The 7,269-nt window shown below is 34.1% G+C and overlaps 1 long non-coding RNA gene across 1 annotated transcript; it reads left to right on the top strand.

Annotated features, from left to right (window-relative positions):
• The first annotated feature begins 3,593 nt into the window (after positions 1-3,593).
• LOC116165164 lies at positions 3,594-5,374 on the top strand. Its single transcript, XR_004144092.1, has 3 exons — positions 3,594-4,429; positions 4,756-4,872; positions 5,315-5,374. It is a non-coding gene; the product is annotated as an uncharacterized LOC116165164 (long non-coding RNA).
• Positions 5,375-7,269: the final 1,895 nt, after the last annotated feature.

Genomic DNA, 7,269 nt, shown 5'->3' with positions numbered 1-7,269 from the left:
AGACGACTATATTTCAGAACGTAATAAACATGGAGCTACCCATAAATTATTTATTTATATAAATGTGGCAAACAAAAAGTGTTTTTATTTCCATGCTATTGTCGTTAGTAGAAAAATTTGCCCTTAATCTAAGTATATACTAGCTCCCCTAATTAGTTTAAATATTTTTTTAGGGAAAAATCTGTTTACTAATTTGCCGTTTTACAAAACCGTAATAGTTATTTACCTAACAAGTTCGGTAAGTTAATTTTTCCGCACACTTTGTTTGCAGCACGACCGTAGGGAGTGCTGCATTTAGTGGGAATGCGGAAAAATTCTTTCCGAAAGAGTTGTAACGAATTGCGTAGAAAAGGTTAAAATTAATATTGTAAATTAGTTTTTTTTTATATCATCAGTCGGTAACACAATAATATGTTTGGTTGGTAACATAATTTTGTAAGTACCCACTTTTAATCGCACTGGTCACGTTTAAAACTTCCACATCTATTGTTAATACACAAGGATGCTATATAATTAAGGATTGCTCGATCACTGAATTTTTTCGCCGCGTGTAGTGACGTCACTGGCGGACCCAGACGCACCGCATGCTTTGATTTTTCGATTTGGGCACCACTTTCATTTGTATTTTATATTATGTAAGATTCTAGGAGCTCCTTCTCAAGATGCGTTTTTGAAACGCTGCGCAGAGGGTCTTCGAAAAAAAGATACGGTTATGCGGAAATTTCTCAGATAAGTAAGAACTGAAGTTTATTACAAGTCTCTTCTGTACAATTTCTGTTATAATTTTCGAATTTGCCACACCGTGCTACAATGGTTTTTACCACACAATATGAAGTATTTAGCCTAATACGGCTTCGCCTTCCTTCAAAGGTCGAACTACAACCCTCAGATATCAGTAATAACAATCTTAAACATAACAAACTTAGCTTTATATACAAAATATCAGTACACAAATATGTACGCTCTTTACTAAGGCACAAGTAAATCAACTCTCCTCAAACCAGACACCATTTTTTAATGGCGTGAAGGCGCTTCTGAAAATCGCTTCGTGCTACTTGTGGCGCTGCAAATCGCACCGTGTGAAGGGGTCACGCTACCAGCTGCTTCAAAAAACGACTGGTACGAAGGGGCTCTAATACGTCCAAATGGATGTGGTAGGTAGGTATTTAAATTAGAAACACTTGTCATTTATCGTCTACAAGTCTACAAATTCTCTTTTTTACGCATACTCAAAATGTCGTGAACATAGGATCCTTTGCAATGAGTGCTACTACTGGTCACGTCATTGCATTTTAGCAAACAGTCATGGTCGAGGCTTAAGCGAAATTTTGAACGATTATTCCAATAACGACTTTACAGCGACATGCAAAATTTTCTAGTGTTGTCGAAAACTTTGAAAGTGTAGCAAAGCAATCAAGTGGTACTGACTGTATTGTTATAATGGCCGGTGCAAATGATGTTATGTCTCATAACTTCAACTTACAAAATATAAATAATAATTTACTTCAACTACTTAATCTTAATGTAACTATTAATACGTTTTTTGTATCAATCCCATTCAATTTTACTAACCCTCGGTACAATACAAAAATTTTTCTCCAACCACCTGAATAAGACGCTATTTTGTGACAGTGTTCGGTACGTAAAATTGACGTTTTGCGGATTAATCGCCTTCACCATGGCAACTGTACAAAAAGTGGATACTTTTGGTCCTAGTACCAAAAAGAAATTGACCTTGAAAGTTGGCCAATTAAAAAATTACATATGTCACATTGACATAGTTTTACCGTTGAGTGAATCCTTCACTCAACGGTTTTACGTTGCAGGTTGTAAGATATTTCTATACATACAAATCAAATATATTGCATATTCAATGCAAATAATGCTGTTACCTATACGTATGTACATGTATTGAAAATGATTTACGCTCGCTATTTTTATTTAAACCATGTGTAACGTAATTTACATATTCGGTGCACGTAATTATTATACGTATACAACCTGCCGTCGCGCGTAACGCCATCTACTTTAGACCCATTGCACTATTATCTGTCATTTTGAATTCAAAATTGCAATTAATTTTAATTAAAAAACTGTATGGTAAGTTTTTTATTTCAATACAAAATATAACAATATTAATTGTGTATACAATAGAAATGACTGAAACTGATAGCGACATGGATTGCACTCCGCCAGAGATTATAGAAACGGCAGAACATGCTACCTTAGATTTGCTCCCTACAAAGTCGCGAGAGGAGAGAAGTAAGAAGTAAGAACGAATAGGTTATAAGTTAACCTAAAAACTAGAGTGGCATGACACGTGAGGACAAGAAAGCAGAAGTTCTCATACTAGTAGTGAAACTGTGACTGAATCTATTGGTTAAATTCGAATATAATTTGAAGTAAAGGGGGTTGGAGAAAAAATTTTATGTTTTATTCGTACAAAAAATGCGTTTTCGGGACTCGGAAGGTTGCTGGACTCCGCTAACGCGTCGTCCAGCAACTATCTTCCTCGTCCCGAAAACTGTCATTTTTTGTACTAATGAAACAAATAACTATAGTGCGATTAACAACCTATTGCAACGTATCACTTATAATAGAGAAAACTTTTACTTTCTGGACGTAAATCAAGTTTTATTAAAAATGGATTTCGTACGGAGCGGCATTCATCTAAACAGGCGTGCTAAAATTAAGCTGTCAAGGGTCCTTGTGCAAAAAATTTCCTTGACAAGGATGGATAAGGTGGGTCCCATAGTGGAACATATTCCGGTGGTAATCAACGGTTCAGTAAAGAGCTCACAGGAACACAATTTCACCTTCAGTAACACAAGAAATTTTTTAGGATTAAGAAAGACCGCTGCCCATTACTAACGACGGTAAAATTAGAATTAAGTTTTAGACATAAAGTAAAGTTCATCGGGTTTCCGGGTAGTGGTGAGGGTTACATTCCTAAAAGGTCGGGTAATAAGCGCCTCACGAACGTCAAAACTTCAAAAAATGACAACAATGTGCATCTGTTTCACATTAATATACAGTGTTTATCAAATAAACTTGAACAACTGTCCTTATTTTTAAACGAATGTGATACCGACTTTCTCTGCCTTTCCGAACACTGGTTGAATGAAGACAATCTAGCTAGACTCTGTAAAAATTCCTGGATATAAGTTAGGGTCTAAGTACTGTAGAGTTAAACAAGTCCATGAAGGTGTTTGTATTTTTTGTAAAGACTATTGAATGTGAATCTGTGTGTAAAACAATTCAGCGCAGAACTGGATGCTGAGTTTTGCGGTGTTTTAATTCCAATAAGAAAAATTGTTATTGTTACTGTATATAGATCACCAAAAGGTGACATATTTTTAGAAAAATTAGAAAGTGTTTTGGCCTTCTTTTCGCAAAGGTGTAATTACATTATCTTAGCAGGAGACTTCAATGTTAATTTTATTGTTAAATCTCTTATCTGATTTGTTGTCTGTCACCGTATCTTTGGGCTTAAAAACTACGATTGTGGATTACACTAGAGTCACTGCGAGCACTGCCACATGCGTTGATAACATCATCTTGAATTTGACTCAGAACACTTTTCAATGTGAGGTGATTGAGCCTTGTTTATCAGACCACAGGGGTCAGTATTTAACTTTTAAAAGTCAAATTCCGTCAAATAATACACCTCGCCCAACACGAACTTATTCATGTAAAAACATTGAAAATTTTAAAAGTGATTTACTCAATGTCAACTTGTGCATTGTTGACACCGATATGAACAATTCTACTTCCATGGCGAATTACTTGGTTAGTCATTTTCAGTCATTAATTCCTGTTCACCAAAGATCAAATTACACTGTTCACTTTCCTCTACGTGATAAGTGTAGGGGTGCCAACAAAAATCCTGTATACTGGTTTAAACAAGGAACTAAAATGTATGCGAAGTAAACTCAGGTCCTTAAAATCAATTTGTGAAGTAAATAAAAACCATAGTCAGTTAAAGACATATAAGAGGGAATACCGCAGAGCTATAATCTCTGCAAAAAACATTGCATATGACAATTTTCTGAATAAATCCAACAACAAAATCCGAGATACATGGAAACTAGTCAACTTTGAACGTAATAAACATAGCTCACAGAAGAATCAATCTTCAATCACGTCAGAGGATTTTTCAACCTTGTATCTTGAATAGTATTTATCTGATCTATACAGTTTTGTCTTAGATTTTAGAAAAAAAGGGGATGTGGTTCATATTACCAAAGAGGGAGATAAGTGGGTGTGGCAAAATTTTAAGAAAATATTTATATGTAAACATATAAAGTACGATCTTGTAAATTTGGTTGAAATTTCAGCTCATCCCGAAGATTAGGAATACAAACCTTGTTAGAATGCCTGGGGTGACATTTGCTCACATTCTGTAGATTAATTTGAAATATCAATTACGGTAAGTAGGGTTACACGATTTCATTTACTCTCCTAAAATGCATTATTAATTAGACTACGACTAATGTTATAATTTATTTACAATTTAAATATTCATATTGCTGTTTTTGTTTTACCTTCAATAATTATTCGCCTTAAATGTAGACTACCTACCACTTTTTAAATTTATCTGCCCCACAAAGTTTGCTGGGCGCTTAATGCTTACTTATCGCAGGATAAAAGTTTTCCACTTTACATTCTAAAAGTCCCGTGCAATAAAGAAATTGCGCCACATTACACTGAATTGCCGTTAATATACGCCTTAGTAATTCTAGTCAATTCTTTCAGGTTAGTTTGTCCCGACTGAAAGAATCTGTCGCACCGTCTGATTTGGATAAAAATGCGGAAACCCTATTGGAGGAATATTATCCCTTCGCTACCGTTCTACGTTTTAGAGTACTGCAGGTAATTAAATTTCGTTTAATTAAATTTTGCTTTAAACGTATATCTTAAATAAGTCCCGATTGATCGATGAATACTTTGAATATTTGATAAAAGCATTATAAGAATTCGTTTCAAGCGTGCACCGAAAATTTAATTTAGAGGGAATGTTCAACTTTCTGGGTAAATGTCGTTAATGACTTTGCAGACTGTTTGGTATTCGAACGGTTTGCCACTTCTTGACATATTCATCCCATTGTAAGATTAGGTATACATTAGCTATCTAAGCTATCGTTTGCCTTTCTTTGTCTTATCAACTTACAACATGCTAATTTGAACAACAGCTGCAATGAAAGTAATTGGGAAACCGCAATCCGTTGCAGATTAATTATCAATTAGGTAATTAACTTTAATCAAGTCCTATTCAAGAAGGCATATGAAATAAAATTTTTCTTTTTAATTCCAGATCGTTTGTGGTATTTCATTTTTAATTGTGGGAACGGTCGCTTTCATTGAAGAGAGGGGAGAAATAAATTTGTCTTTAGGAATTCCCGCTGGAGGATCAACCATAGTTGCTGCAGGTATGATACGCTTTCTATTTTTAATTTGCGTAGTCCGTACAACGGATTTATTCGCAAAAGTATTTTCATCAATATGAACACGGATATAACAGATGTTGACAATTAAAATGTAATTAACTGCTTTTGTAGTATTTACACAGGCCCATGTGACTCGTAATTGAAAAATAATTGGAAAACGTGATTGTCTATTGAATTTGAATTGACTTTGCCAAAATGTCTTAAATTATACGAATATGATACAGTACGTAAATTTTAAGTCTTAACATCAATTCTCGATATACTCGTACATTATACAAGTAAATATTTTTGAAATGTTTTTCAATAAACGTCAATGTTATTGTTATTTATGGAAAAATGTAAAAAAAGTAATCTCGAAAATTAACACTTTTATTAAGTAAAATTCATCCGATCTTTTTGAGAATCCGTATTTAGTAACTTCTTTTGATAACAAAACAATATGACAAACCAGATCACCGTAGGTTTCATACTCATTGATTAATTAAATAAACAAGTAGAAAAAGGGATGCTTTGTCTTTCAAACTGGGGGACTACAAGAGTGTTCCCAATTTTTTTATACATAGTGAAACCGTAAAACAATCTTTTCCAATAATTGTCCCGATTCGTTCAGTGAAATGACAACATCCAGTTTATACTACTTTTAGAGCTAATTTGACTGGACTATTAAGCAACCTACGTCAATACGATTGATCAAGTGACTGCGCTCAGTTGTCAGTAATAAATAAGTAATGCGGAATAAGAATAAAACAGAAGTATACTAAACTAAACAACTTGCTTAACTGTACAAAATTATACATTATGAAGAGGTGTTGTAATTATTGTAAATAGTAATTGTAACGGTTGAATTTACTCCTGCATTGACTGAAATGCCGGGCAGATTTTGCTGCAACACATTAGTATTTTCTGGGTTACCTAATTCAGGCTGTATAAAACCAGCATTGGAACTGGAAGCTGTTGCTGGAGGAGCAGTAAAAGTAGACTGTCTAACTGATGGAGGTCCACCACTGTTGGACAACATTTCGGCAACTTCCATTTTTTTGCTACAGCACCGCCACTATTTTCATTTTTTCATTTTTCATTTTATTATTTGTGATCTATACAATAGTATTTTCACACGTCATCAGGTACAATTACATAATATTAAAAAAAAAAGACAAAGGACACGAGAACATGATCACACAAGGTACTGTTGCTTTTAAAACTTAAATGTTATCAAATTTATCTTTTAAAAATTCTTCATAAGAATAAAAAGCTTTTCGTTTAAGGTAACTATTTACACAGTTTTTAAATGCGTGCAAATCTAAATATTTTATTTGTTTTGGCAAGACATTGAAAAATTTCATGCCGTAAAATGTAGTGCCATCTTTGGTCTTGTTTAATGTATGAAACGGTATATAAAGATTCTCTTTGTTCCTTGTATTGTAAGTATGAATATCCGTGCTTACAGTTAGTAAGTAGTCATGTGTTCTTTAGTATATATTAAACATTGCTGTATGTAAATGCAAGGTAATGTCAATATATTTAATTCGATAAAACCCTGACGACAACAATCTCTGTATTTAAGGTTTTTTAATAATCGTATACATTTGCGCTGCAAACCAAATAATACTCGAGAGTGGGCAGAATGGCCCCATGCAAGAATTGCATAAGATAATACCGAATGAAATATGCCATAGTATGCTGCCATAACAGTTTCCTTCGAGTCACCCTTATTAAATTGCGAATCAAAAATAGTGCTCTAGCTAATTTAACACGCTGAACGTTAACATGTTGGTCCCACTTCAACTCCGAATCAAGTGTTACGCCCAATAATCCAAGCCCT

Source organism: Photinus pyralis, unplaced genomic scaffold (assembly GCF_008802855.1).
Source record: "Photinus pyralis isolate 1611_PpyrPB1 unplaced genomic scaffold, Ppyr1.3 Ppyr1.4_LG2, whole genome shotgun sequence".
Classification (NCBI taxonomy): domain Eukaryota; kingdom Metazoa; phylum Arthropoda; class Insecta; order Coleoptera; family Lampyridae; genus Photinus; species Photinus pyralis.
This window is presented reverse-complemented; position numbering and strand designations above follow the sequence as displayed.